Raw genomic sequence first — 9,365 nt, forward strand, 5'->3', positions numbered from 1 at the left:
TTTATGCCTGCACACAGTAGGACTAATACCTTGCAAATCATCAATTTTCCACCCAATGGCAGATTTATACTCCCTCAGCACCCTTAAGAGTTTATCTTCTTCAGTAGAGGAAAGCTCATTGCTCACAATTACTGGATTCAGCTTTTGCTCATCAAGGAACTTGTATTTCAGGTGAGAAGGAAGTTGTTTTAATTCTACCTTGGGCATTTCTACTTCTCCACTTTCACCCTTGTGTAGATCTTCTATTCCTCTTGTGGAATTGAATATTGGCTTCAGCACTTCTAATTGTTGAGCGCAGTTCAATACCTCTTCCTCATTACTTCCTCTTTTCAACTCCTTTGCTTCCATTCCTGACAGTAGAGTTCTCTCTAATGGATTCTGCTTTACATGGACTTTTATCTCCTCCAACACAAGAGACTCAATTATTTCAGCTTTGAAACAGTCCTCTCTGTCAAGTTTGTGCTTCACTGCTTCAGTCATAGAAAATGTGACTTTTTCATCTGCCACTCTTAAAATCAACTGTCCTTGTTCAACATCTATCAATGCTCTCCCTGTTGCTAAGAATGGTCTTCCCAATATAATTGGGACTTTAGCATCTTCTTCCATGTCAAGAACCACAAAATCAGCTGGGAAAATGAATTTATCCACCTTTACTAGAACATCTTCCACAATTCCATACGGATAAGTCATTGATCGGTCTGCCAATTGTAAAGTTATCATAGTGGGCTTTACTTCACCAATACCCAACCTTTTAAAAATGGACAAAGGCATCAAGTTGATACTTGCTCCAAGGTCACACAATGCCTTACCCACCATTATATTTCCAATCTCACATGGAATGACAAAGCTCCCTGGATCCTTCAACTTGGGAGGTAATTTTTTGCTGAATTATTGCACTGCACTCCTCTGTGAGCATAATTGTTTCATCATCTTGAAGCTTCCTCTTCTTTGACAGCAAGTCTTTCATAAATTTAGCATAACTTGGCATTTGTTCCAATGCTTCAGCAAATGGAATATTAATGTGGAGCTTCTTAAAAACATCAAGAAATCTTGCAAATTGCTTCGTCTGTTCTTGCTTCTTCAACCTTTGAGGGAATGGAATGGTAGGGACATACTCACGCATCTTTTTCTCACTCTCTTGATTTTTCTCTCCCTCTTCCTTTTCCTCACATTTTCTCTCAACTTCTTTTTCAGCACTTTCTTCTACTATTTCTTTCACTCTTTTCTTTTTCTCTCCCTCCATCTCACTTTTTTTTTCATTCTCTATCACTCTTCCATTCCTCAATTGAATTGCCTTGCATTGCTCTCTTGGGTTTGGTATAGTGTCACTAGGGAATGTGCCAGGAGATCTTTCAGAGAGTTGTCTTGAAAGCTGACCAATCTGGTTCTCTAAATTTCTTATTGAAGCTTCCTGGTTCTTGAAGTTTGTTCTTGTCTCACTCATGAAATTTGAAGTCTGCTCCACAAAGGTAGAAGTTTGCATAGTTAACTTCTCTAGTGCATTTTCCAACGTAAACATCTTGTTTCCTTGATTGTTGGGCTGAGCTTGATATTGATATTGAGGCCTTGGTGGGTTAGATTGGATTGGATTACTCCAAGGTCTAGGTTGTTGGGGCCTCCAATTAGCATTAAAGTTGGTAGATAACTGGTTTTGTTGTTGTTCTACTGCATTCACGTGTACCTCTTGGTGAGTTGCCTGACATTCACCATTTTGATGCATTCCTCCGCAAAAATCACACCCTGGAGATCTAGTATTCACATTATTCGCTTGCATAATTCCCATCTTCTGAGTCAAATCTGTAATCTGTTGTGTTAACAACTTGTTTTGGGCTAAGATAGCATCCAATGTATTAACCTCCAACACACCAGCTTTTCTATTTTGACGGTCAAACTGCATATTCACTGTGTTGTTTGCCATTAATTCAAGAGTCTTCAAAGCTTCCTCTGGTGTTTTCAAAATGAATGATCCTCCACTTGCTGCATCCAACATTGCCTTAAAAGTGGGTGAAAGACCATTATAGAAAGTCTGCACTTGCAACCATTCAGGTAAAGCATGATGTGGACATTTCCTCATTAGCTCCTTATATCTTTCCCACGCCTCATATAAGGATTCATTGTCTTGCTGCACGAAGGAGGTGATCGCATTCCTCATTTTCGCTGATTTGGAAGGAGGGAAGTATTTGATTACAAATTTTGTAGCCATATCCTCCCATGTAGAAATACTTCCTTGAGGTTGTGATTGTAGCCAGTTTTTAGCTTTATCCCGTAGAGAAAAGGGAAAAAGCCTCAAACGAATTGCATCATCTGAAACTCCATTAATTTTCAAGGTATCAGCCATCACCAAGAGAATGACAGCCATTGAAGAAATGGCAGGGATGGATGTTCTCTGCAGTGACAAAACTGGAACTATCACTCTTAATAAGCTTATTGTGGATAAGAACTTGATTGAGGTTAGTGACTAAAGTAAATGCCTTTACATTCCCAAAATATTATAACAAGATTTCATTACATAACAGTAGTAACCATAAGAAGAAGAATAAAGCCTGTTTTAATATACTTCACTCCTTTCTATCACTTATTAACCATAGAAAAGGTGAAAATAAGCAGAAAAGTTAATATTAATATGACCCTATTAACCATAAGAACATTACAGGTGAAAAAAAATGCCTTATAAAAAATTCTCACATTTGGCTTCATAAAAAACATTTATACACAAAGAAATAACAAATTCGTTAAGAAAGCAAAGAGAAAAAATAAATATGATACTCATAGTTAACATTCCTGCGTAGAAAATGTAGAAAATAAGGCTTAAAGTAGAAAAATCAAATAATGGAGCAATGTCACTCACAGTTTTCAACCCAGTTGACTGTTATGCTGTATGAAATTGATATCCCTTCTTGGCAACTCAGAAAACACTTGGATCATATCTGAAAGATTAAAATGGTTCACACACCAATCAACCCTAGTTTAAGAGAATCATATAAGAAACAAAATCATAACATGGAACTGAATATTAACAAAAATTCATAAAAGATTGGTTTAAGGAAAGTACAGCAGCACAGGCAGAGACACAACACAAAGAGGTAAAGGCCGCGGTGGAACTCTCCTTTGTCGACAGGGTCACGGTGGCAGCGGCCGTGCGTTATCTTTGGAGCTCTCTTTCGACGACAACGTTGAAACGCAAGCTAGGGCAGAGTCACGATAGGATCACTATGAGATTTCGTTGAAGCTCTCCTTCGCTAACAGCGTCACAGTGAACAATGCGAGATTTCGCTGAAGCTCTCTCTCACGGTGGAACACGCGAGCTAGGGCACGTTTTAGGAATAATTGAAAAATTGAAAATGAAAGAGGGATGGATAACAGTTCTAGCAGTTAACTGAACTGAAAATCTTATAAGTTCAGTTTTTAAAAACTGAACCATAAAATAGTATATTTAAGTTTTAGTAAAAATGGATCAGTTATTTTTAGTATAATATAGTATAGTTAACTACAGTACAGTACATATCAGTTATTTTTGCCCAGCCCTAATCATGTTGATACATAATGAATCACACATGTCTTACATGGTATTGCATGCAAAGATAATTTTTCATAAACTCTTAAAAGAGCATATGCTCATAAACTCCTTATATAAGGAATATGTATTTTATATATCATTTCTATGAATTTTCTTGTACACTTGAAAAACTTTCATGTAAGAAATGTTATGCCTTATTTCTCAACCATAATAGGAGGTGAATTGATTTTCAATAAAAATGCTTTCTTTTTTATCTTTTTGGAAATCTTTAGAATGATCTTCAACACAATAATGAAAATAATGCAGTAAATAAGTTTAAGGATAGAAAACAAACACAACTTTTTATATTGATTCGGCCTCAATGCCTACATCTAGTCTCTTCCAATCAATCTTAGATTGAAAGACCTTCTACTATAAAGATTTGAGTGTTTACAACAAGGCTTTACAGAGAACAACTCTCAAATGTAATCTCCTCTCTAACTCACCAATCTAATATAGTAAAAACACACCCTACAGAAAGAACAATCATCTTCTTCAATCCTTGTTTGTTTAGCCAGTTCTGAAATACAAAACCTTCTCTCCTGAAGAAATTGAATTTCACATACTTGTGAGGAATGAGTTTCCTCAATCTCCAATTGTCAATGAAGTTGGTTTGAGTGTTATCGTCACTGATCCAACCCTCAAGATTCGGAGCACGATACAAATTCTTCTGAGCAATAGTCTTGACCCTTTTTCTTTGTGAAGAAGATGATGTCATTGTGAAGAATTACAGAGAGACTTAGAGAGTGAGAGTGAAGTTTTGCAGAGGATGTGTGAAGAACAGATTGCTTAGGTTAGGGTTAATGATTCACAAATTGTGTTTGGAGGGAAACCCAAAATTTAAATTTTTAGACAAAAACATTTCAATCGATTTCCCTAAATAAACAATCGATTAATTACAATGTGACACATATGTAGAAGTTAAAAATGACTATTAATTGATTTCATTAGTTATTGAATCGATTAAACCTAAACCCGTCTCAGACTTTTGTAAAATAGAGAAATATTGAGAACAATTTAATCGATTACATTACTAATACAATCGGTTAAAAATCGTGAAAACATCTTTCATCCAATTTCAATTCAGAAAAACACAGATTATTCACATACATCAGTATACATATCACACATTAAGAATGACGCATGAATTTCAGAATTAAGCAACAGTTACCGATACTCAAGAGATTTATGATTTTTTACTCTATGATCCTTCCTTAAGTCCTTGCCTGCCACCAGCTCAATTTATTTTCCTGCAAAATCATTAAATGGTTTAGAAGTAGGTACCCAAATAAACTTGGGGCCTTGTGTTAGTCACAGTAGTTGGTTCTTTGGGAATCCATTTAAACTTCCCCTTTGGAACACCAACTTTCTTATAATAACAAGATCTAATAGTGTGACCAATTGAATTACAATAGAAACAGGTAGCAGTAGAAGGTTTACTCAAATCAGTAAATTTCTTTGAGTTAATTCTTTCACTTTTAGCCTTGTAACCTATTCTTTGCTATTTATTACTCTTCTTTGAGATCTTAGAACAACTTCTAGGTTAGATTTACCAAGAGTAAATTTTGAAAGTGTGCTTATAAGATACTTAATATTTTCCAGATAAGCAGGACATTCTTTGCAATCTTGTTCAACAATTCTAGTTTCAGATTTAACATTCATAGCAGATTGTAAAGCATTATCAAGATCAGTTTTCAATTTATCATTATCTTTAACAAGGTTTTCAATTCTATATTCATAGTCCTTTCTTTCATTGTTTAATCTATTAACCTTGTATTGAAGCTTCATTGCCTCTACATGAAGTTCCTGAAAAGCATCCAACAACTGGTAATATTTGTCCTCTATAGTCTCATCATCAAAACTGTTGTTGCTGCTTTCTAAATTAACAGATCCTGCCATGAGACATAAATTTGTCTCCTCCTCCAGGCTTTGGTTATCTTCATCACTTGAAGAACCTCCTGAATCATAGTCCTCCCATGCAATGTAGGCATTTCTTTGCTTGTTCTTTCTTCTGTTCTGATTAAGATTTTCTTTAGTTCTTTGCTTTTGCTTCAAGGTTGGACAATCAGATTTGATATGGCCCTCTTTTCCACATTCATAATAGGTGGGAGGAGCAACCTTTCCTTTCCTTTTGCCTCCTCTTGACATACCTGCAAAATCAGATGTAGTGTTTCTAGATTTCATAAACATAGTAAATTTCTTTACCATCATGTTAAACACTTCCTTTTCTGGCACTTCTACATCAGAATTAACATCTGAATCATTGCTTCTTGAGGCTTTCTTGCTGGATATGTTGAGAGCTATGGAATGTTTCTATTTCGTTTCCTCTCTCAATTTTCCAAGCTCTAATTCATGCTCCCTGAGTTTGCCAAACAGTGTAGCCATATTTATGGTAGTCAGATCCCTTGATTCAACTATGACAATCACCTTAGGTTGCCAGCTCCTATTCAGACTCTTCAGGATCTTTATGTTTATTTCTTCCTTCACAAATGACTTACCTAATGCAATGAGATGATTTACAATGTGTGTGAACCTCTTTCGGACATCATAGATATTCTCTCCAGGCTTCATTCGAAACATTTCATACTCCTGAATGAGAGAATTCTTCCTGGCCCTCTTAACCTCATCGGTTCCTTCATGAGTCACCTCAAGAACGTCCCACATTTATTTTGCACTTTTACATGTTGATACCCTAAAAAACTCGTTAATAGTAAATGCAGAATAAATAATATTTCTATCCTTAATATCATACTATGGTCTTTTATTTTCATCCTGGTTCCACTCAGAAAAAAATTTCAAAACAATTTTACCATCAATAATTTTAGTAGGCTCAAGGTCCATTTATAACAGCATCCCAAATACCTGTATCAACAGATTCTAAGAAAATTCTCATTCTAATTTTCAAAAAGGGATAGTTTTCTTCTACAAACAGAGGGGGTCTTTTTGTGGAAGCACCTTCTCTAAAGGTTTGAGAAATAGAGGCCATCAGGATCAAAATTAATGGATTTAACAGAAAACTTAATCGATTAGTTTTCGAACAATTTTCGAAAAACCAACTCTGATACCAATTGTAAGAAATGTTATGCCTTGTTTCTCAACACCAAGAGGGTGGGGGTGAATTGGATTTTAATAAAAATGCTTTCTTTTCTATCTTTTTGGAAATCTTTAGAATGATCTTTAACACAACACAATAATGAAAATAATGCAGTAAATGAGTTTAAGGATAAAAATCAAACACAACTTTTTATACTGGTTCGACCTCAATGCCTACATCTAGAGTCTTCCAATCAACCTTATATTGAAAGACCTTCCACTATAAAGATTTGAGTTTTTACAGCAAGACTTTACAAAGAACACCTCTCAAATGTAATCTCCTCTATAACTCACCAATCTAATATAGTAAAAACACACTTGTAGAACAATCCTCTTCTCTGCACCACCCCTTTGAGACCCTTCTCAAAGTCACAAGAACACCAAGTTCTTCTTCCTGACAACACGCACAGGGAAACCACAATCTCTTGATTGCAAAACAAAGTTCTGATCTGGAAATAAAACACCTTAACATGCAGTAGTTGATCAACCAATAAATGTCCAAAGCTATCGTTCAAGAATCCTTCAAAATCTACAAATCTTTTGTATCTTGATTCTTGGAGCAATCAGTGCACCTGCAGTTCTTTTCTCGACTCATTGATACCAAATATAAAAGTTCAAATGATCAAAAGTTGTTAATGCAGAGTGCAATGCGTCATTATATAAATTTTCTTATGTTTGACACTTTTTAATTAATTACAAAAGTAATGTAATCGGTTACACTTTTAACAGAGTTACACCAGAATTACATTGAAACAGATTTAACTGATTAAGAAATTAATGTAATCGATTGAACATAAACTGTAAGTTAGATTATTTGAAACTATGATCATTGTGACAGTCAGAAAATCTCTAGAAAACAGTTTCAAAGAATACCAGACTTAACCGATCAAGTAAACAGTGTAATCGGTTAAGTATTACACTTAGACAATTTTGAAAACTTTTTCTTCTCAAAACTCATCACAGCAGATAGCAAACGGGTGTTAGGAAAGGCACGAGTTTTAATCGATTATACATATAATGTAATCGATTAAAACTTGTAGTTTGCCACAATTTAAGCATTAGCTATCTGATTAACTTAATTGATTACATAACCATTGTAATCGATTACTTGATACATATCTACTTTATGCAAGTGGTTTTAACATATGAAAACATGAGTATGCATACAACAGATGTAAACACATGTATGACTATAGAAATTATGCAACCCAAACAGTTTAGACAATATATGTCTTTAAACATAAAGAAACATGTCTATTGTTGTCATGGAAACATATATGTGTTGTCATCATAAAAAACCAAACACATAAGAGATTGAGTTTAACATTCACATTGCTCCCCTATCAACAATATAGCTTGAAAATATTTTGTACACTTTAGCTTAGAGAAGGTTTGTTATGTATTTAGTGTTTTATCTCATGAAGATATTAGTTAATATCCCACTATTATAAACCAATATTTTCACTATTCTTATCAATGAGGTGAGTGTTTGTACTATTGATCATTCTTTAAATCTTAGTGAAAATTGTTGCGAACTTATTTTAAAACTATCTTATAACCTTTTACCAATGTTTGAAAAACCTGAAAAAGTTATTTTTGACTATTTTAAACTCTATTTTAACTCAACTTGTAGAGCTAACATTTTATCATAGAATCAACTATTTCTTAGGTAATTTTTTTATTTGTTTTTTCAACTCAACCAATTGTATTAGAATCATCCTATATAGAGCTCTTAAATCTAAATTTGCTGGTAAGATTTGATAATAAAATGTTATGCTTTACTTTTTTTTTTATAGAAGACATGAAAACATCATCTAGGCATATGAAAACTCTTATACTACTTACCTATAATTGACATATATATATGGGGAAAAAATACCTTACTGCATTTTAAACATAAACACAAACATTTTATATAGAAACTAACTCAACTCCACGAGGATTCGAAATCATCAACTTCTTTTAATCACAATTCATAAGAATACAAATGAAAAATAATCAATCATGTGAAAATTAATTAAATACAAAAGAGTGTATTGCTTTAAAATAAAAAATCCAACATGAAATTGACGTACCATTCGACAAATAACTATTCAAAATATACTTTAAACTAGATTATAGAATTTCAAAATATTCAACCAAATAAGCAATTCTACACACAGACCAAGTAAAGATGCAATGGATGAGTGAAGTAGTCTCAAAGAAAAAAGTGGAATTACTATATCAATGTAAATAAAATAAAAGTTGTCATGGACATGAACCTTTAAAGGAGTAATACTTTTAGGAATCTATAACGAATTACTCCACATCGACATGGTCCTTAGCTTACAAAATTTTCCATATAAAATAGTATTTTTAGTTAAACTTTTATCTTAGGCTTAGATATTAAGAATACCTATATTACAATATTTTAATTCTTTTAGATCCATAATTATACACTCAATTTGAATATGTAGATTTTGAATTTATTATTTTCATCACTTCATCTTTATTTTTATAACAATTCAAATGGTCAACGTTCTAATTAGTAATATTGATTGAAAAAAGGTAAATAACTATATTTTTTATGAAAATTAATCATCAACAAAATTAAATATTTCATCATAAAAAAAATAATATATAAAAATAACGAAATAAGTTTTTTATAATGCACACCAATAACATAAAAATAAATATTTTTAATAATGTTAAATAAAAACTTAATGGCAGAATTTAT

At 33.2% G+C, this 9,365-nt stretch overlaps 1 non-coding gene across 1 annotated transcript; it reads left to right on the top strand.

The window, feature by feature from the left end:
• Positions 1-2,048: 2,048 nt before the first annotated feature.
• Positions 2,049-2,155, top strand: LOC128196828 (small nucleolar RNA R71). Its single transcript, XR_008249234.1, has one exon. It is a non-coding gene; the product is annotated as a small nucleolar RNA R71 (small nucleolar RNA).
• Positions 2,156-9,365: the final 7,210 nt, after the last annotated feature.

This window comes from Vigna angularis, chromosome 5 (genome assembly GCF_016808095.1).
Source record: "Vigna angularis cultivar LongXiaoDou No.4 chromosome 5, ASM1680809v1, whole genome shotgun sequence".
NCBI lineage: Eukaryota > Viridiplantae > Streptophyta > Magnoliopsida > Fabales > Fabaceae > Vigna > Vigna angularis.